The 23,371-nt window shown below is 46.6% G+C and overlaps 1 pseudogene; it reads right to left on the reverse strand.

Moving 5' to 3' along the window:
• Positions 1-10,437: 10,437 nt before the first annotated feature.
• Positions 10,438-10,508, reverse strand: LOC146832759 (U6 spliceosomal RNA; annotated as a pseudogene).
• Positions 10,509-23,371: the final 12,863 nt, after the last annotated feature.

A 23,371-nucleotide genomic window follows, 5' to 3' on the forward strand; every position in this document is an offset into this window, starting at 1 on the left:
TCATTTATTATTTTAGCCATGCAATAGCATTCCCACGTGTAATTCTCTTGTTAATAAGGTTGGTTAGACAAGACTCGACAAACTTTTAATGTTTAATAATTAATCAGTAGTACTTTTAATTATAACATGCGAAAATGAAACAGGTATTCGGTTTTAAAGAAAAAACCCTGCTCCATCAATGGCACCTGCCTCAATAAAGCTTCCTTTATCGCACAGTCACGTTTCAAAAGTTATTGTAATGCTCTATCTTTTTTAGAAAGTGGAGGAGAGTTCTTCCAGAAACCTGAAAGTAGAAAGAAAGCTTTGTTCGAAAGATTTCACAATTAGACGCCCTGTACAGCAAGAGGGAAAGGTTTATTCAGTACAATAAAATGATAATTAACTTCTGTGAAGACCACGACGGCTGCTTGAAAAAAAATACGAGCTTCATTTTTGAACGATGAACAGGATAATTTTTTAACTCAACTGAAGCAGGAGACCCGAAGTTTAAAAGAGCAGGTAGAACACCACCTTAGAGTATCAAAATATGCTATGGAGAATCACAAACCGGGAAAACCATCAACGTCATTTGGGGGTTGCCAGGGGTAGCAGATACGACTCCTAGCATGCCCTGTGCAACCCCTGGCTGTGCCTCTGTGATCCCTGGCTTCAGTTCTGATGCCAGTATCAGAAAGGACTTGGGGCCAAATGTCCAATCGTATTTAGAAACAGCTTCTGGCATGTATTAACCCTATGTAGTAACCTATTACTGACTCGCAAAATATGGTTTGCAAGTCGCTATTAGAAAGGGGCATGCCAAGAGCACTCCTTCCTAGTAGTGAGTTGCAAGGGCATGTACAATTGTTTTGCGACCGGAATGCAGCCGCAAAACAATCGCAGTTCACTGCCTACTTCAAGTAGGTGGTAAGCCAGTCACATACGGGAAGGGGTGCAGAGGGGATCCCTTACCCCTTGGTGACTGGCAAAGGAAACATTTTTTAAGACCAGACAGTGGTTCCAAAAACCACTGTCTACTCTTAAAAAATTAAACAGAAACGTTTCATTTTTCCGTTTCAAACACATCCTGATTTCTTTTAATGAAAACAGGCTGCTTTCTAAAAACTAAGTTGCTCTATTTAAAGCAAACACAGACATAGTTGTCTGCTGTCCCCAGCCACCATCTCTGTGTTATTGTCCATTCCCAAAGGGTCACACATTGCGACCTCCCTCGTGATTATTGATGAGGCAGGTCATTTGCAACCCCATTGGGAATCGCTAATGTGTCTGAGACACATCAGTACATTTCATATTGCACCTCGTAAATTGTGAGTCGCTAAAAATCGCAATTTGCGAATCACAAAATGTGATGGTTGTACATCTGGCCCCTCGGTGAATAATGTTTTCTGAAGAGGATATGTATGGGACTCGTGTTTTAAAACCATTTAATGAAAAAACAGTAATTTTACTTTGCAGGTTTCAGACAAAGAGTATGAGGTGAAACACCCTCTCAGTTTACATTTGCAATCAGATCACATGCCCTATGAGGGCCGACCTGGTATCACGGTTGTGTTTTACTACAGTGAACCTTGCAATGAGCCTGTGTTGTGTAAATAGGGCCCAAGGAAGCTGGAACAATATCACATTTTAAACTACTTGTTGGCCACCTTTTCATTAGTCAATTTTCATTAGTCAATAAATTGTTGCCAAATTTACGACAATGACCTGACGTTAAAACTGTTCATCTTGTTACTGGACCATGTTGGTGCTCGAGAATCAGACCAATTTACTCTAGCAAGGTCAAGTCATGTTTCAAAATTTGTCTTTTCCGGCAGACTTCAGTGCATGGCATTCATCAGATCTGTGTAGTAGCTACAGCGCTCAGGACAGTCAATGAGACACAGACTCCAGGTAGTTGGGTCTCAAAGTCCCTGCAGCACTTTTATCTCAGGTTCAGTGCATTCTGTCACCACTGTCCGTCCCTGCACTTACGGTTATCACATGGCCACCAGGCTAGTAGCATCAGGTATCTCAAGACAGGGCCAGGAGTCCACATCATATGGTAATGATGTGCTGCTTTTGTAGTAGCACTTCATGTCTCAGTATGGCTCTAAACCTCTGTAAATAGTGGGTATTTATGGTGCCCAATGATGTATAGTTTGGAAGATTAATGTGCTTAGTCACGAGTTCCGCATGTTAAAATCAGTCATAGATCTGTATTTTTTATTTTATTTTTTAAAGTTCTAAGAAACAGGATTTTAATATAAATGCAAATGCAGAGTTTCAAAATCAGTGCCTCTCTTCATTTCATTACACTATGTTTATCCTTTATCTGTGGTACTCTAGCTCATCCCCAAATCCCAAGTGTAGTCTTAGAGTGCCCCAGTAGTACAGCAATCCTTTCACAATATTGTACTTGTATGCCATGCTGGGTCATTGACAGGCCAAGACTAGGAATTCCCTGCTACCTGCCATATTTTGCTTTCATCTTGATGTTTGGCTTGTTGCCTGAGAATTTGGTGCTATACCTGAGCATTTACTGCTGTGCATTGGCTCATCTGACCATCTGCCTATTTATCAGACTACCTGAGCCAGGGCAGTGGAGCTGCATCTAGCTAGATGGAGCTGTGCTTTTGTAAATATGCTTGTGCTTTGGTATTTGTACTGTATCATCAATCAATCAATCAAAACATTTATAGAGCGCGCTACTCACCCTTGAGGGTCTCAAGGCGCTAAGGGGAGGGGTGCTGTCACTGCTCGAATAGCCAGGTCTTGAGGTGTTTCCTGAAGGTGAGGTGGTCCTGGGTCATTTGTAGGTGTGTGGGGAGTAAGTTCCATGTCTTGTCGGCCAGGTAGGAGAACGATCTTCCTCCGGCGGTGGTTCTGTGGATCCATCGGACGGCGGCGAGGCCGGCTGATCGGAGCTGGAGGGTGGGAGTGTAGAACGAGAGGCGGTTGTTGAGGTATTCGGGTCCTTTGTCGTGGAGCGCTTTGTGTGCGTGGGTGAGGAGCCTGAATGTGATCCTCTTGCTGACGGGGAGCCAGTGCAGGTTTCTCAGGTGGGCGGATATGTGGCTGTGGCGGGGGATGTCGAGGATGAGTCGGGCGGAGGCGTTCTGTATGCGCTGGAGTCGTTTCTGAAGTTTGGCTATGGTTCCTGCGTAGAGGGCGTTTCCATAGTCCAGTCGGCTGGTGACGAGGGCCTGGGTGACGGTTTTTCTGGTTTCGGTGGGGATCCATCGGAAGATTTTTCGGAGCATGCATAGGGTGTTGAAGCAGGATGATGAGACGGCGTTGACTTGCTTGGTCATCGAGAGAGAGGAGTCCAGGATGAATCCCAGGTTACGTGCGTGGTCAGTGGGAGTAGGTGCGGAGCCCAGTGCTGTGGGCCACCAGGAGTCGTCCCAGGCGGAGGGGGACTGTCCGAGGATGAGGATCTCCGTCTTGTCTGGGTTCAGCTTCAGGCGACTGAGCTTCATCCATTCTGCGACGTCTTTCATTCCTTCCTGGAGGTTGGTTTTGGTGGTGGCTGGGTCCTTGGTGAGGGAGAGTATCAGTTGGGTGTCGTCGGCGTAGGAGATGATGTTGATGTTGTGTTTGCGAGCGATGGCGGCGAGGGGGCTCATGTAGATATTGAAGAGTGTTGGACTGAGCGAGGAGCCTTGGGGTACGCCGCAGATGATCTTGGTGGCCGTTGAGCGGAAGGGAGGGAGGCGGACTCTCTGGGTTCTGTCGGAGAGGAAGGAGGTGATCCATTCCAGGGCCTTTCCTTGGATCCCGGTGTGGAAGAGGCGGGTTATCAGGGTGCGGTGGCAGACGGTGTCAAAAGCTGCCGAGAGGTCTAGGAGAATAAGGACGGCTGTTTCTCCGTTGTCCATCAGGGTCCTGATGTCGTCGGTTGCTGCGATGAGGGCGGTCTCGGTGCTGTGGTTGGCTCGAAATCCGGACTGTGATGGGTCGAGTGAGTTGTTTGTCTCGAGGAAAGCAGTCAGCTGTTTATTGACGGTTTTCTCGATGACTTTAGCCGGGAAGGGAAGAAGAGAGATGGGGCGGAAGTTCTTGAGGTCTTTGGGGTCCGCTGTGGGTTTTTTCAGAAGGGCGTTGATTTCGGTGTACTTCCAGCTTTCAGGGAAGGTGGCTGACGTGAAGGAGTTGTTTATGATGTTCCGGAGGTGGGGTGTGATGATGTTGTCGGCTTTGTTGAAGATGTGATGGGGGCATGGGTCCGAGGGGGATCCGGAGTGGATGGTGTTCATGACGTGCATGGTGTCTTCAGTACTGATGGGGGTCCAAGCGCTGATGGTGGTTGTGGGGGTTGTTGGTTCGGTGGCTGGAGGCGCAGCGGCGGGAACGAAGGAGCAATGGCGGGGGGAAAACTACAGTGTGACGGGCACAGTATGCGAAAGGGAAATACAATAAATACAACAGACGCAGCAGGGCACAGAACGCAAAAGGAAATACAATAGATCAGTACAATCAGCCGTAGATACAGTAAAGAGATAGAAGGAGGCAAAGCTTACGATCACTGGACCACCAGGGATCGAACCGGTGGCAGCAGCAGCGAGGCACAGGGGCACAAGAACACAGCACTAGCAGGGTGTGCTAGCGCGGTGGGGGGGCGACCTGGCCTGAAAACAGGGTCAAGGGTCACTCATGGATAATTGAGCTAGTTTTGTGTACTTCAAGCTGCACCATAGAATCTGATGTTTGTACCCTGGACCGTTATTTCAAATTATACCTGTGAATTTAGTGCTGTGTCTGAGTGTTTAGTACTGAACATAACATGCATGTATAAGGGTCATGTTGTGCATCTAGCACTGAATATCAGATGTTTTTATTACCTGAATCAATTGTTCTAATTTTGGTGTTCTCAAAAGTTTGGACCTGCCAGTATTCATGGCTGCTCCTGAGAACTGATGACTGGTGCATGCATATGAAGGCTATACTTTGGTAGCTGACAGCTGTACACCCGGTAGTTATTGCTGTTTTTGTTAACTCCGGGGATGTCTCTCCCTGTGATGTTGTTGCAGGTCAGAGGTCATGGAATATCACTTCCTGTGATATCACCAAGTTCAAATTCAATATGTCACCACTTCCTGTGATATCATCAGGAGTCACATGACCTGTGATGTCATTTCGGCTACCCCAGGCCTTTTGGTGAATTGACGTCCATGGGGAAAATACACATCTACGGGCATTGCAGCCATTGAGGAGGGCTCAAGAAATTGATCAGCAGGCTAGCTTAGACATGAAGAGACCTTTCTTTGTAGCATCTGCAGCTGAGAGAAGATATAGATGGATGCCAATGCATGTAATCCCCAATGCTACTGAAGGCAAATCATTGGTATCTGTAGAGAGGGTGACAGCCAGCGAATTGGCCACTTCAAACCAAGAAGAGACGGTTTTCAACGATGTCTCAAAAAACATTCAGCTCTAGAGTCAGAGGTTCGGTCATTGTTGAAGTCAAACAAGCGCCTTGATAATATTTTGCAAGAAATGACCGTCACTATTGCGAGGAGGTGCCCAAGCTAAATAAAATGCATGTTGAATAAGTATAGAGGAAGAGAATGCTAAGCAAATTATTTGTCTAGCCTTCCATGTGTACGCCAGGAGTTTTTGTGAAACTCCTGAAAGAAGGAAATCTGCACACCTCTTAAAATAACGTCTATGATATGTACATTTTCGACAATCAAAAGCTTTGTCATGCGTCCCTTAAGTTGCTACCATGTATGTAAAGCAGTAGAAGAACAAATAAACCATGTCAACATCGGAGTGGAATGTATACTACTGACACCATACACTGTTGAATACAAAGATGGTAATGTGGTCGGTTTAGGTTCGGTATTTTATTCTCTTATTAATAATATGAAATCGTGTTTCAGAATGGGCTCAGAAATGTACCTCTGTGCTCCATATTGTGGCTAAAAATCACTGGTCAAGAGTCTAATATTAAAAAAAATCTTACTTCTTTTTTTGACACATTGTCATATCCTAACAAATGAGTTCTACTTTATTCTGACCCTGAATCAAAAATTCTTTTGAACCCAGTAGTATAAGTCTTACCAAGATAACAACAGTGTAATGAGAGTGTGGGTTATTACACATGAAAAAATGTCAAAAAAAGAAATATGATTAAGCGAGTAATTTCTTTAAAGGGCTTATCAAACATTCAGTGGGAATGAAAAAGACCTTTCAAAGCTGCGTTCGTATCTAAGATCTTTGTTTTTTCAATTGCTACTCCGGTTTGCTTTGAGCCCCTGCTGAGCAGAACATAGATATTCTAACTTACAGCACATGTGAAGCCGAGTGATAAAATAGCAGCTACTATTTGTCTTAATTGAATCTGTTAAATTGGATTGATAATAAGATCCCTGCCTATCGGATGCGATCCCCTTTGATGAAACATGGACTATAACATGAATTGCTATTTTGTGTGTTGGGCCGTGTTCGTGTGCCTATTTATATACCTATGTATGGAATAACTAAAATGTAACTTTGCATTTTGATTCAGCATTGCCATCGAATGATTCTGGCGACATAGACAGCACAGTCAAGTGAGTATGTAAAGTAAATAAAAATGCTGTAGACTGCGCAACTACTAAGGCATTTTAGCACTAGTGTCTAAATGAGTAGGCAGAGAGATATCTACTTGGTATGGATGGAAAAAGGCAAGTTTTTAGTATCTTCTTGAAAATCACCATGGTTGAGTGGAGTCTCAAGGAAAGAGGCATAGTGTTCCAAAGCTTTCATGCTCGGAAGGAGAAACGTCTACCTCCTCATCTGGCTTTCTTTATTTCCCGAATTGCCACTAATGTGGCAGTGCCTCATCTCACTTAACCATTAGGAACATGCCAGAAAAAATCTTCCGGAAATAGGTGGGACTCACATTGTGTAACGCCTTATAGATCATACACAACGCCTTACATTTGACCCTCTCGCTAACAGGTAGCCAATGCAAGTACGAATGATTTAAAAAAAAAAAAAAATTGAATTTGGGTATTTTCAAGAACCGATGGGCTGCCGCATTTTGAAGAGACTGAAATTTTAATTGCAAGCTTTCTGGATTCCTAGATGTAAAGCATCGCAATAATCTATCTCTGATATCACAAGAGCCTCAATTACCATTTTCTGCAGGGTTGAAAGAATGAATGGGAACACTTTCTTTATGACCCTGATAATGGCGCTTATAGAAACACACCTAAGTAATGCTCTATTACTTACCGGTAATCTTCATTACTCCGGGTCCCGTTGTCCTCGTCCCCTTCATAAACAGATTGGAGATTACTATCTCCCGACAGAAAAAAAGAGCAGAAGGCATGCTGGGACCCTAATACTGCCCCTCCCACCGGGAGTACATAAGCAGTACTTACCCAGCATCCTGTCTGTACAACCAAGCCCAGACAGGAAGGCCGGTCGCCCGGGAGGGAGGGAGGGGCGTATGAAGGGGACGAGGACAACGGGACCCGGAGTAATGAAGATTACCGGTAAGTAATAGAGCATTACCCCCAGGTCCCTTATGTCCTCGTCCCCTTCATAAACAGATTGGAGAATACCAAAGCAGAAAAACCGGCCTTCCAAAACCAAAAGCACCCCCAGGAAACCACACCAACGCAGCAACCCAAGGGAGCACCGAGAAGGAGGCAAGGGGAGACCGCAGGAAGCAACCGGCCAGCACCAAACCAGGACCGGAGACAACCCATAAAACAACACAAGGCCAGTACAACAAAAATGAGGCCACCAACCAGAGAAACAGGAGACAGGGCCAAAGAAAGAAGGCCAGCCCAGGCAAGAGGCGCAGCCCCAAGCACCCAGACCAACAAAAAAGGAGGAAGGCCCAGGACAGAAAACCAGCCCACCACACAAAACCGAAGGCCCCTGCCAGACGAAAGCATAGAGAAGAAAGCCAACGAACCCCGCAGAGGAGGCCAGGGCCGGGGATGAACCACAGCAAGAGCCGGCGAGCAGAACAGGAACCAGACCCCAACCAGACCAAAAAGGACCACGAAGGAGACAGAAACCCAAAAACCCCAGGAGGACAAAGTCCCCACAGGGAAGACAAACCGCCAACCGAACAGGGCGGCCAAAACCCAGAACAGGCGGAGCAGAAGAAGCAAACCGGAACCGAACCGGAACCTCAAGACGGAGGGCAGAAAAAAACAGAAGCCAAGAAGGAGGACGACCGCACAGGCACCCAACACCCAGGCCAAGCACACAGCAAGGGCCAGAGCCACGGAACAAAAAGCCCTAGGGCGCATAGCACCCAGACCGGAAAACCACCAGGTCCGACCCCACATAACACTGAAGAGGAGCCAAGAGACAGCAAAAAATGAGGGAAACAAGGGACAAAGAACCAGGAAGCCAGGACCGAAATCCAGCAACCCGCAAGGGCAGGAGAACCCACAGGCCAAACCAACCCAGGAAGAAGCCCACGTAGAGCCCAGGGCAAAGAAAAGGCAGGGAGGCCGAACGAGACCCCCAGCAACCCAACGCCGGACCAAACAGAAGGCCGGAAGAAAGAACAAGCACAGGAAACCACCAAAATGGAAACCCGAGGAAGCAGAGAAGCAGAGGGCCAAGCAGAAGAAGAACCCGGACACCCATGAGTCAGGAGGGAGAGCACGACAAGAAGGCCCAGCCAGAGAACACTCAGAACCAGAAGGAAGCCCGCAGACCAGGAGCAACAGGAGGCAACCCCGGAGGAGCCAACCCAGAAGCCCCGAATACCCGGACCCACACAGGGCCGGACAACGGACCCTCAGTCCATGAAAAGGAAGAGGGCGGTCATCCAGACAGGAGCAACGGGGACCGAAGCTCAACAGCACCCAACCGAACCCCAGGAACCAGGCAGAGACACGGACACCCAACTAGAGGTGAACCAAACCCAGGAAATAAGCGCCGGCATGAGCAGGCCCAGAAGGACCCACCAGAACACGACACGAAACCAAGAGAGCACCCCGCCAGGATCCACCGAGAGAGCACAGACAAGGATACCCATCTGAAAAAGAGCGACCACCAGACGCCCAAAACCAGCAGAAACCAGAAACCCCTGCAGAACAAAAGAGGAGAAACTAGAGCCAAGTCAAGGACACAGCACCAGCGAAAGAGAGCCAGGCCCCAAACAAACCAGACATGAACGCCAGAGATCCAAAACGCGAACCGCCACTGGAAACACACTCCAGGGGGGACGCAAAGGAATGGGAGAGCAGGACCCAACCCAAACCGTCGGAGAAGCTGAACGCCACAGGCACCCCCAGGGAGCCACAAGCAGGAAAAAACCTGTACCGACCCAGCTGAACCACAGAGACCAGGCGAGTGTAGGAGCACCACAGACAATAGGAGGGGCGACTAGGACCCACCGAAAGAAGCCAAATACAAGCCCAGAAACGAGCAGGAGCGCCGCAGCAGCAGAGGAACACAAGGCCACACCAAGGAACCCCAGAAACCAGGAAACGGCAGTGCCAGAGCCATGAGCACCCAAAAAACAATTGCAACCAGCACGGAAGAAGCCAGAAACAGATGCAAAAAGGAGGCAGCAACAGCAAAAGAAGCCCCCCAGCATACAGCAACACCGAACTCCAGGGAGGTCAAACCCCCAAAAGGAAAGGGACATCGTACCCCAGCGGACAGAGCGAGCAACCCCGAAGAGGGGCAGAAATAACCCACGGCACAGCCAAACACGGCCCACAACCAGCTGAACCGGACGGCAGCAGAGGAACAGAGCCAGCCGCACAGGCAAGGACCCCCGAGGAGGGAATCCACCCTAGGAACCCAGCCCACTCCAGGCCAGACCACACCACGGGTCCCAACAACACCCAGCATCAGGACAGCGCAGAAAAGTCAAAAAACAGGCAGACCCCGGCGTGACCAAGAGAGCAAGAGAGGGCAAGCCCAAGCGGACAAGAGAGGACCACGACCCCAGACACACAACCCAGGGAGGCCACGTCCCACAGAGGCAAAGCGGCAGCTAGCAAAAAGCCCACAAACACCAAGTGGAGCAACACAGAAGCCCCGGAGGGAAAGCGGCAAGGGGACAAGGCGGCACATACCCGCTGCAAATGACAGCGGATGCGCAGCGCCAGCCCAGCAGCCAGGGAGCAGGATGCCGCAGAGGCAGAGAGCCAAACCGGCGACCAGGCCCCCGCAAGAGAGACAAGGCCATAAAAGACAGCCTACACGGTGTACCAAACCACCGGCATCACCGCACACCCCAGCACACCATCCCAGCCACCCGGAACATCCAGGAAGCCAAGGACGAGGAACAGCCCAACCAGGCAAGAACCCCAGCCCCGTAGACCACCCACGAGGGCCGAAGTGGGGACGCAGAGCAGCAGCAGAGAGCAAGCAGCACAAGCAGGAGGCCCTAGGTACAAACCCCAGCAACACCAGGAGCCACCGCCACCCAAACAGGCCAAGGGCAACCCGCCAAAAATGGAACAGGAGCAGGAGGACCGGCACCACTATCAAAACATGGAACGCTTCATGAATCCGCGTGTCATCCTTGCGCAGTGGCCATGCTAATCCACTCTGTGGAAAGGAGCAACCAGCAGCGCGGGAAGAGCAGGAAGCGCCCAAAGACAGAGGTGTCCATCGGCCAACAGCCCCCGAAAGAAAGGGCCACACAGCAGCCCCAGTGCACAACCCACGAGAGCACCACGGGAACGGAACCCCAACACACACCGGGGACAGGACAGAGAGGGGCGGACACAGGGAAAAGAGAAGGAGCACACCAACTCTATGTCGCACCACGCAAACACCCGAAGTGCAGCAGAAAACCGCAAGTCACACAGCCACAGAACGGGAACCCGACGCAAAGGCACCGGAGCGCCCCACAAGAACACTAGGGACGGCACCCAAGGATACATACAAGAGCGCAAGGCACAGGGAGACCAGGCGAACAGTGCAGAAACACAGTATGCCGAGCCCCTGTCAGGCTCCAACCCGGGACCCTAGCCACAAAAGAGGCAGCCCACGCGGTAAGGCAGCATCCACAACTGGGAGGAAACCAGCACACGCAGAGGCAGCAGCCAGAAGAAGCGTCACACTGCCGCAGTCACAAACTCCGGCAGTAAAAGAATCACTCGGACTCAGGGCAAACGGGCAGGAAGGAGGAGCAAGGAGCCACGCACCCCAACACCCCCAAGCATTCAAGCGACAGCGACATCAAAGAACCAGGACAGCGCCAGCTTAAAGGGAATCCAAGGGCGCGCCGGTTGGGATGTAGCTCAGTGGCAGAGTGCATGCTTCGCAAGCATGAGGTCCCGGGTTCAAACCCCGGCATCCCCAAGAGCCCCCGCCATCCATCACGGACCTGAAATAAAAATAAAAAAAAGAGCACCACAGCAGAGCGTGAACAAAAAACACCGCAATGCGGGACTCACCCAGGGCAGGGGCCGGACACCACCAGCAGCAAGGCCCCCACCCCAAAGGAAAGGTAATCCATGGGTGCGACTGTCGGGAAGGAGCACAGCGGCAGAGCGCATGCTTCGCAAGCATGAGTTCCTGGGAGCAAACCCCGGCATCCCCAGGAGCCTCCGTCGCCCACCACGGACCTGAAATAAAGAAAAGAGCACCACAGCACAGCGGAAACAAAAAAACACTGCAATGCGGGACTCACCCAGGGCAGGGGCCGGACACCACCAGCAGCAAGGCCCCCACCCCAACAGCGGGAAGGTACGGCACATAGGAAACGCGGCACGCCTCCCAAACGCCCAGCTTCAGGAAGACGTGCACGCGACCCGGAAGTACCCGGGAGCGCACCAGCCGCGAAGGACCCGCAGGATCCAGGCAGCACACCGGCCACCACCGTCACGACCCCCAGCAAGCCCAGCAGGCCAGTGGACGGACCAGGAACGCCCCCCCCCGCCCGCAAAGCCAGGCAGCCGGGCGGGGGGAGGAAGAAAGGAACGCCACACCAGCCCAGCAGGAGTAGCAGAACAGCACACCACGTCCATTCTGTCGACAGACAGAAAAAAAGAACAGACGGGATGCTGGGTAAGTACTGCTTATGTACTCCCGGTGGGAGGGGCAGTATTAGGGTCCCAGCATGCCTTCTGCTCTTTTTTTCTGTCGGGAGATAGTAATCTCCAATCTGTTTATGAAGGGGACGAGGACATAAGGGACCTGGGGGTAATATGAGGGAGCCAAAGACTGGTTGGACCCAGATCAATGCCCCAGAGAGCGAGGCATCCAGATGGGCATAATTCACAAACAGGCAGAATCTCCCGAGGGGGCTCCAACTATTGTCCCAAATTTGAAGAACTTTTTAAGTAACCCAGCCTTTAATATTCCCACATCTGGTGCTTCTTCTATTCCTGGAGGGTCTCAAACACAGTCTGAACAGTTAGTAACCTCTACTCACATAGGGAGGAACACGCAGTCCACACAAGGGCAGGGAAATAAATGTAGGGTCCACTTACCCCCGGAGGCCACCCCTCTGTCAGCTATGTTATTAGGGGTTCTGCATCTTAGAGATAATGTTAATGAGTCCTCTGAGGAATTGATTCAGAAAGTCATTCATTGGTGCACAAGGTTGTCAGAGGGTGGACTAAAGCAGCGCCACATATTATTATGGCAAGACGAGTGGGATGGGTTGGCCAGGGCATGAAGACAGTTGAGGGAGATTGCATTGTCATCAATTTTAATCAGGCGAATGTAGCCAGTTTACTTTTCAAACAGCAGAGTAACTATGGTACCAGAGAAATTAGAGTTCTTCCCTTGTGTTTTTTTTTATCGCCCATTTAGGAGAAATACAGTAGTAAATCCCATATCCCTGTTTGGTCATTCCGCAGAAAGGTTACAGTCAGGGCGGGACTCCAGGGGGTTGCACAGTGTGTCGCACTCAATTAATGAGAACCCGAACATACAACCAGCTAGAACATCCACAAGTGTGGTTGCCCCAGTTCTTAGATCTTTTGGGAACACACCAGAACTGACCAACAGATTTGCCCCTTTGAGCCAGTTAGATTCTAATGATTGACTACCAAATAATACTCTTGTTTCAGCCCCGACCCAGCATGAGTATATCTACAAAGGAGAAGGCAAGAGGGACAGATACATTGGGAATCTTAAGCTAGAACATTGCAGGCTAAAAGAATAAGTGTGACGACCCCTTATGGCTTGATCTAGTGAAGGAATATGACATATTGGGGTTTCAGGAAACATGGGAAACTGAAAATACATTCTGGCTGGACGGCTATATCTCTTTTAAAGAGGATGCGTGACAGTCCGTCGCAGGACGGCTGAAGGGCGGCCTGTTAACTCTGATCTCCCTCAAAGTGATGGGTAGTTATTGTAAACTTGATACATGGTCGGCTAACTGTTTAGCGGTGGAGATTAATCCAGCACATGCCCCGAAGACCCTTATCATAAATTTTTATAACTCCTTTGATAAGTCAGTTGCTAATGAACATTTATGTAGTCTAAATCACTTTCTAGATGCCTATAGAGCTGCAAGTTGTGCAGTTCTCGATCATTTTACTTGGAGATTTTAACATCCATATGTGTAATAAATTGTGTCAGGTTTTTGATGAACTTGGCCCAGGTGATAACCTAGAGACCCATTTTGAACATTCCACGGAAGGGAGATGTTTAGAGGATACTGTCGCGGATTTTGGGCTGGCTCTCCCGCACATGACAGAAGAAGGGGTGGGTATTCCCACCTTTAAGGATAGGGGTTTGTTCTCCACTATCGATTACATATTCATTAGTACTGCCTTATTTCCTTGTGTACTAGACTATTAGTACATTGGAATCATTTTAGCAATCATGATCCCATCCACATTAGCCTAGGTGGATCTCTAAAAAATGCAGAGGTGGTGGAGACCATGGCCCCGAACCCACACTGAAAACCCGGGACAATGGGCTTAGGTTGAAATGGGTCAAGGTGGTACCAGATCTCTTCTTAATTGATATGCTAAATGTGGCAGGGAATGAGATAGCCATCTGCCTAGATAGCACTCAAGGGGGAGAGGTAATCACCGCAGCCTTTGATAAGATCTTGCAACATGTACAGAGTGCCCTTTCCCTACCTAATAAGGAAGGGGCTCAGAAGGGAGAGAGATGGTTTGACCGTAATTGTTCAGCAGCCCACCAGAAGTTACTACGTGCCCTGAAACAAACACCTCAGGATAGAAATAAAATAGCCATGGCAAGGTCCGAATATAGACGAACATTATGTAAACGTAAAGCGGAAATTAAACAAGACGCATGGGATGATCTGTTGACTGTGGACGTGCTCAAGAATAGCGCGAAATTTTGGGAAATTGTCAACAGACCCTTCTTTTCTGGCCTTGGGGGTAACACGGTTGAGTGTAACATCCCGAGGAGCTTTGGTTTACTAATTTTAAACAAATCTATGGGGATAAAATTGATCAGGTCAATACAGGCTCTACCTGCCCAAAAGTAGCATATAACATAACATTTTCTGAACAAGATGTGGCTCGGCCATAGCCCAAATGTCCTGCAATAAAGCACCGGACCCGGATGGAGCCCCTGCTGACCTTTTTAGGTCAGATATCAACTAATGGTCAAAAATATTAGCCAATTTTTTTAATGCTGTCTGTTCAAAAGGATTGCCTAAATCCTGGTCAACTTCTACTATCGTCCCTGTTTTTAAAAAGGATGATTGAGGGGATCCAAGGTGCTATAGACCAATATCGCTGATCGATTCCACAGTCGAGGTGTTGGGGAGAGTGGTACTCAGCAGATTGACTTAATGGATCGAGGAGCATAATGTCCTGTCTGACCTGCAATATGGTTTCAGGAAAGGCAGAGGCACCTTTGACCAGTGCCTTAATCTCTATCTTTTAATAGTGAAATATACAATGGCCAAGAAGGGGATTTTACATCTTGCTTTTATGGACATTTCTTCGGCATTTGACCGGGTGAATAGATCAAAGCTCTGGGACCTGTTATTAGAAATGGGGATGGACAAGAACATCGTATATTTTCTTGTTGACTTGCACAGGGACCTATCGGCAGCAGTAAGGTTCCATCAAAAGGGCAATCTAACGCAGAAGATAGACATTGCAAGAGGAGTTAGACAAGGCTGCATATTGGCGGCCTTGCTATTCTTTTTATCAATCGTCTTGATCCGGTTTTATGTGGAGTTGCTAAAGATATTCTCTGCATAAGGAACAGATTGATCCAAGCTTTGCTTTACGCATACGATGCTGCGCTCCTAGCACGCACAGCCATGGGCCTTCAGCATCTGTTGACCGCCTTTACTAATTTTATGGGCTCATTAGACTTAAATGTAAATCTGTCTAAATCACATATTATGAGCCTGGGAGGGAAGTCAAAGATAGCAAAAACGTTCTGTTGTGGTGGGACTGAAGTAACTAGGGTCTCTACATTCCCATACCTGGGTGTCTTATCTGATGATAGGTGTTCATGGGTTCTGCAAAGGAGGGTGAAGAGAAATGCTATGACTCATTTAACAGGCGCGATACTTGATTTTGCCCGAAGGCTGGGCGCTAAGCCCGTGCAGGCTATGCTGAACATATACAAGGCTAAGAGTATTGCTATTGTTAAGTATGGTCCGAAATTTGGGGTTATAGTAATAACTGCACTGAGTTACAAACTGTTGAAAATACATTTTTAAGAACCTTGCTCTCGGTCCCCCAATCCACATCCTCGTATAACATTCATCAGGAGTTGGGTATTGGTTATGTGGTGGATTCAATTACAATGTCGCCCATTCTCAAATGGATCTCGATCTGGTCCAACCTGGAGCTGGTGTTAAATATGGAGATTATACGAGATTGCATGGCCCTAGATAGGGCCAGTAATATACCGTGGTTGAGACATCTGAAAAGCACAGCTGAGTTATTAGGCCGCCCAGCCTTGTTTGACAACCCTGAAACAATATGCAAAAAAGACCTTTTGTGGGCCAAGACCTCGTTTCTGCGCATAGCGTCATCAGAAAGAGAGGCCGCAGAATTATTGAAACCTACTGTCCGTGCCCACCAGCTCCTAAAAAGTTCTTATTTTAGGGTGCCTTACTTGGACATTGTTACTAAGCCTCAGCGCCATTTTCTCCTGACGAGATTTATCTACATATCTTGTTGGCTGACCCCCCAGGCTGGGCAAAGAGGACTTGGGGCCATGCTCTTGCGATTGTTTCTCGAGGCAGGATACCATGCATTTTGTCCTTTTTTGTGATAATTACTTATCCATACGCAGGCGTTATATCCTTCCTATCTTAAGAATAAAGGTTTCCTGCAGGCTAGACCTGCGCTCATATATTTGCAGATGTTGAGTAGAACCTGGGAAACTTTTAGCATTGTGAGCTTTTTAGCAGCAGCAGTTAGATTAAAGAAAAAAAAAGAAAGTGAGCGAGTAGGATTAGGTAATCAGATCCTTTTATGTATCATTGACCCATTGTGTATGAAATGTTTTTTATACTGTTTGTATTTTATAGTGTTATATGTATATTCGGACTTGGGATTATGTTTTAATCATGATTGATTTTATGTAAAAAAAAATAGTTTTGAAATGTGATGGGTATTTTTAACATGCTATTATGGTTTTACATAACCGAATTAAGTGATTTTTTGACTGACTTTGACTGACCCTGATAAGGTGAAAGCATGACGAGGTAAGATGATTCTTTTGACTAGAAAAACAAAGATTTTTTACTTTCTGTACATGACAAGGAAGAGGGCCAAGATTTAAAGGCCACCAAAAGGAATTCCTGAAAATACATTAGTGCCAAAAAGGATAACCTCTGTCTTTCTAGAGTTGAAATAAGGTGGTTTTCCTACATCCAGATTGCAATATGCACCAGACAGTTTTTAAATTTGCTAACAACCTCTTCAACGTCAGATTTAAAAAAACACTATTTATGTGCCATTTACATATGATACTGCAGAGAAGACATGCAATTCATTACATTTTTGACAAGGGGGTGATATGGATATTGAACAGTATGGGGGATAAAGAAGACCCCTGAGACATCCCACAGGGTAACGAAAAAGGATTTGAGACAAAATCTCCAAAGGCAACAGTCTGTTCTCTATTAGAGAAAAAAGAGCTAAGGATCGTAAAGGCTGCACCTCTGATTCCAAAGCTCTCTAGCCGGTTGATAAGCAAAGAGTGGTTCACAGCATCAAATGAGGAAGGGAGATCAAGAAGAATAAAGCTCAGCCCTACCCCCAGTATCTACCTGCAGTCTAATTTTCTCTGAAGCCAATACTAAGGCAGATTCAGTACAATTTTGTAGTCAAATATCATGCTGCGAGCATTAAAAGATGTCAATAGCATGAAGAAATGACATAAGATCTTCATTTAAGGCTTTTAACAGAATTTCTGCAGGTAGCAGTAATCTAGATATACATCGGTAATCTTTTGTGTCATCTGGGTTTAGAGAGGGCTTTTTCGTAAAGGGAGAACTGACTCCTATTTCCAAGCTACTGAAACCTGACCTAACATCAAAACTTCATTAAGTAGTATTGTAAGGTGCCCCCCGGTAAATCCCTGCATCCTGTGGCAGGGACTTTGAGGTACCTGCCACATGGTGCAGGGATTTTCACAAACTCCCATTTCTGTATGTGAGCTTGTGCTGCGGCCGGTTTCTGACCACAGCCCAAGCTCCCATAAGAAAAGGGGAGTTGCAACCGCACCATGTGTGGTCACATGGTAATAATGCTGTCTGGACCGCTGACTAGAGGTCGGTTGGTCCCAATTCTGTGACAATGTCGGTCAGAGGCAACTTCGACCGACATCGTAATGAGGCCCTTTGTTTTTTCTGAAAAATTAACATTTAATTTTCTTCAAACGCTAATTTGGATTTCTATTTCTCTTCAGAGCGGTATTCACTTCTCCATATCTGTTCTTTCTTGAGCTCTGCCATTTTGTTTAGGTTTTTTCAATTCTGAAGAATACAAAGGAGCGGATGGATTTTGCCTATGACTTATTATAGTTTTTTCAGGTGCTAGTCATGCGACAGTGGTATCTATTCAGTTAGTGAAGTTTGTTGTAGCAATTTCTATAGAATTATCTAAATATGGAATGTGATTTTTCAACATGCTGTCGAGCTTAAAACTATCTATGTTCTGCCGGGGGTGAACCTTTATGCCTTCAGGATGATTTGTTAAACAAGATGTCTTATCTGGAAGAGCTAGTTTAAAGAAAATTGCTCTGTAATCTGTCCAGAATAAAGGTATGGCTTTACCAAAGCTCAATGCAGGATTATTTGTAAAAATCCCATCTATTGTATGATTGGTCTTGTGAGTCGGTTCCTTCACTACCTGTCTTAGATAAAAACTGAGAAGACAGTCAACCAAGTGTTCTGTGTCTGTATTTTCGCAGAGCTTCAAATGAAAATTAAAATCCCCCAATACTGTGAAGTTTAGGAACTCAATACAGGACTCCATTAAAGTCTGCACAGATGACACAAAACTATCTTTTGGGCAGGGATTGTTAATTTTAAAAGCAAACATCAAGGCTTTACCAGACACACTCAGAGTAGGATTCAGCACAGCTGTGATGTAATTGTGGTAAATCACTGCAACCTCGCCCCCCGTTTACCTTGTCTATCTATTCTATATATATCATACCCTTCTGGAACTGCGACTTTCAAATCTGGGTCTGAAAAGTTTTGCATCAATGTTTCCTTGATGAATACAAAATCTGGAACATAAACAACTAATTAATTTTTATTTTTTAAAAGAGATCTAGTATTTAATAGCACAAAGCTGAAAAAGATAGCTTTCTGTTCCGTAGCCGGGAGATCCCCTATAAGCGTTGTCAATGCCTCGTTATCAGTTTTACCTGTTGAATTGAGGCTAAAAACTCAATACAGTCATATATTTCACATCCATATGAGTTACCCTTGTTGCCAATATCCATCAGCTCATCTCTCGTATAGCTTAAATTAGAGTCAGGGGTTCTGGTGTTTGGTACTGTCGGGCTGGGGACAAGCGTAGACGGGCTTGCCTTAGGTGCCCCTGTGGCATGCCAGCAGTGCGGATGCGGTTTTTGGTCCTCTAAAAGGGCCGGCTTAAGGGGCATGGTGTGGGCGTGGCTAGCCTCAGAGGTGTGCTAACATTCCTCGAGGTGAAAAACTAAGGGATAACAAAAAGGAAAAAACTGGGGTCCAGCAACCTCTTCCCTTACGTAAACAGTCTCTCCTTCAGGTAGGAATACTGGGAAAATAAAACTAACATAAAAGTGAGAAAGCACAAAACATAAACCAATTAAAATGGGCCTTATGAACCTAGGAATCAGAGCAATTTAAAACGGGAGCCAGGTACCTCCCAAGATGGCTCCAGTACTTGCCCTTTACAGGAAATCAAATTGCCAATGTTTGCAGCTCAGCTCAGTCAAAAACGTGGTTTCTAAAGAACCCATAGGTTGTATTGTTTACTTTATTTATTTATCTCAAAAACAGTACTTTTTCAAACAGAGAAAATTTAACGAAAATGTTAAGTGAAATACTGTACTAATCTGTTTCATTGTATTTAGAAGAACTGTTCTGAATATCGTTGGACCAGCTCCTCATTACAGATCCTAATTCTGGTGTCTGCAATGGCCTCTCCCCCTCCCTCCCCTAAGCTCTTCTAAGTTGTTTTTTCAAAATATTTTATTCCAGGTGAGCTGGGACCCAAGAGAGTTCAAATGCGTCCAGGGGCGCTAAAACATGTTATTGCTGCTTACCAGTTGCATCAATGAAAACCAGGATGCACAAGGGTTGTTTACTATGCAGATCCTTGGTATAAATTAAGAGTCAAGATGTTTCTGCCCATGCGATTGGCCAAGAAGGGCCAAGAGCATTCATCAGGATATGGGATCCATATTTGTATGAAAACGAACTAGTTGTCTATGTACTCCCTAAAGTCCTATTTTTAGGGTGTCTGTTGAGGTCAGGCCTGTTCACATAATGGTGTGAGACATTAAGGGGGAACAAAAGAGGCATAGACATGCATATTTCTTCATGATGTACCCAAAGTTTGCCACATATGTTGCATATAGGGTGATTAGTTACAGAAACAGGTGATCACTACACAACACACAAGTGCCATCTTGACACATAGCAAACAAAGCTTTTAACGTCTAAGGTTGACTCTTCCAATCTCATTTATCTGATTTGGGAACTTTTTTAGTTATTGTCTACTGTTAATCGCTTTGAGTGTGTGTTCTTTGTTTAAAATAGGACACCAGTTTGCTTGTAAGTTTTCTGGATCTTATATTGCTGCGATGCTCAATGAACCTTGTTTTGACCTTTCTGTTAGTCATCCCTATAGACTGAAGATTACATGGGTATGTCAACATGTATATGACCGATTTAGTCTTACAGTTGTATAGGAATTCTGTTTCCATGGGTATCGTAAACCCAGGTTCAATTCAGTGCTGGGTTTTGTGTATTTACTTATTCTACAGCTACCCCATGGATGGTGTCTAACTACTTATGGGAGTGATCATAATGTACATTGATTTGTGTGAATTCTTTCTTGGTGGATGCTCTGGTGTTAATGCGAATGCTGTGCAGATTGCTTCTCGCTTATATGAGAAAAAGGTCTCTCTAAGGTAGAGTCCCCAAGACGGAGGATCCTCCAATGTTTTATAATGTTTTTCTCTAATTTGTTGGAGATCAGAGAGAAAGTTTTGATGCATGCCAATCTACTTGGGGCTTGTCAGGTATTGGGTTCCAATAAAGCATCTCAGTTCGTATCACAACCCAACCTTTTTGACCTACTGATAAGAGCGTAGAGAGATAGTAGTGAAGTAGATAGCAAACTACTCATAGGAACCCAATTCTCCTTTATAATAGTCATCATCCGAAGGCCTTGAGAAGTAAATTACATTTTAGTCCTATCATGCGGATTCTAAGAAACTGAAGAACTTTATAAAAACTACAACAGAGAAACACCCCACAGAAACTGGCTAATAATAGCAACCAAATTACATAATTAAAAACAAATACACAACAAGTTAGAAAGTGCATATATTAAAGTCCAGTCTAAAAATGATTGAGAAAGAGCATATACGTTGACGGTCACTTTCACTACACTCAAATAACATAAATAGCTGTTAATAATCACAACAATTAAAACTCTATATTAAAATGTATTCTCACTTGTTAAAAATGAATGCATTAGCAAACATAGTTAAAAATAAAATTATATTTTTAAATGTTTCTTCAAATATACAGTAGATCTCAAACTCATTCATAAAACACACAGGCATTAAAAAATCTCTATCGCATTTAACACATTTAAAAAACAAAAAATATTTTTTAATGTAACAGATATAAAAATTGAAATAATTATAAAGCAATTTACATTAAAAATTATATATATTTAGGGGGCATGGCCAGCAAGATGGACGGGTGGCAGCACTAAGCGAGAGCTCCAGCCTGACATCAATATCCTACTTCATCCTGCTACCCACTCAACCACCCAAAACCCCAGAAAGTACTCAGGGGCAGGGTGGCACCTGGGGGTGCGGCACGTGAGACCTCCCCCGGGGGCCTGATCGTAGTGCTCAGACCACGGCTCATGGTGGGGTCTAGAGGGACCTGGACGGCCTATTGTGACAGGTCAGATGCCCTGCAAAACAGCTGCCGAGGTGATAGCAAGACGGAGACAATGCAGTCAGGAGCCAGGGGTGCCTCCTGAGGTGAGGCCGCATTGTGGATGGTGCCTGTGGCCTGAGACGAGACCCTGGTGCTGCTCCGCCTCCGGTGACTGCCTCGCTGTGGGGGATCCAGTTGGTGTGGCGCCCACACACAATCTCATCCTTCCTCTCCGTCTGGCACCAGTAGGGGGGTAAAGGCTACATACATTGCTGCAGGATCTCAGGGGCATTGACAGTGATCCAACATGGAGTGGTGGCATTGGACCGCACAGAAGGCAAGGCCTGTTTGCTGTGAGGGACTCTCGGTGAAGGGAAGAAGCCAATCTCAGTGGACTGGCCAGTGCCCCCAGTGTGGATGGAGCGTGTGCAGGCGAGGGAACTTTCTGAATCGAGTGGGGCCTTCCGCCCCCCCACTTAGAAGTAAATGGATTAGGTCTGGACTGTGGTTTCTAGGGACTCTGGTCCCCCCTCAGTGTTGAATGAGCGCACAACTGGATGCTGACACAATAACATTCCATACTCACTTGTGAGTAACTGCCATCATATGCTAGACCCCTCCACTCCAGACTTTCACTCTTGAGAATTATGCTGGTGAGTTGGATGAGTCAAATTTTTAAAAAAAAGGAGCCTTAGAAACTGGCAGTGGGGTAATGTAATGACCTGGACGTGGACAAACCCTTATGGCCGAATCGTGGGCTGTGTGGATAGGGGCCTGGACTTGACCGAGCCTGATCTCCCCCTGGTGACATGAGGCAGCAAGGCCTACAACTGTAGGCTGGACCTGAACTGTGAGCATTTCCCTTGCAATCGCATACCAGCCTGCCACTACATATGAATAGTCATGTGAGCCAAGGTTGTAAGCACTGACTCTGGCCTGTAGTGAATGCCAGAGATTGGAAACTGTGTGTCCCCAGTGACACTGTCCCTGAAGTAACGGTGCTGACCGCTGGTGGAGGATGTGCCCGGCTTTACTGGTGGTGATCTATTTACAGAGTATGACAGGATTGGAGGTGGAGGAGTGACCTGAGTGGAAGCACCTTATCCAGGAATCCTGCAGAGATTGAGGTAGAGGCCCCCCACCCCCGTTTTGAGCTTTTTGTGAAAACTGCAGCCCCCTACTAAGGACAAACCATCCAGGGGCACCCAGCAGACTAAGGTGAAACAGTTCACTGCACAACGTGAGGGTAATGTCTCATCGCAGACACTTGGAGAGATGACACAGCCTGCGACTGAACCCTCGGTTACCCAGATACTGGCGGCGATCGAAGCTTCCGGTCTGGCACTTCAGGCCAAAATCGAAGTTACGACCATTAATGTGAACCTTCTCCGAGCTGACCTATGCTAGGTAGCAGAGCAATCTGTGGAAACGGTGTCACATGTCAGGGAAAATTGGAGTGAGCTCTCTACATTGAAGACAGCAGTGGCCGCCCATGAGGTTCATTCGAGCAGGTTGGAGGTACTGGTGGAAGACGAGGAAGGGCGTCCCTGCAGATGTAACCTACAGTTTGTCGGATTCCCTGAGAGCCCTTAAGGTAGCAACCCTGAAATCTTCTTGGCAGAATGGATCAAGAAGGCACTCCCCACAGTGACGTTATCAATGTTTTTCATGGTAGAAAGTGCCAACAGATCATTGACCCCACCGCCGAAGCTGGGTGCTCCACAAAGAACTCTATTAGATTCACTCTGCACTCTTTTTTCCAGTGTCCTATCTTAATACAATAATGGCATGGTGTGCTCCTTTTCAGGGTGCTAACACTCAAATTCACATTAGAATTTTCAACAAAACCTCTACCTCCTTGAGAAACAACATTCCCTGTTT

The sequence above is a fragment of the Triturus cristatus genome, chromosome 5_1 (genome assembly GCF_964204655.1).
Source record: "Triturus cristatus chromosome 5_1, aTriCri1.1, whole genome shotgun sequence".
NCBI lineage: Eukaryota > Metazoa > Chordata > Amphibia > Caudata > Salamandridae > Triturus > Triturus cristatus.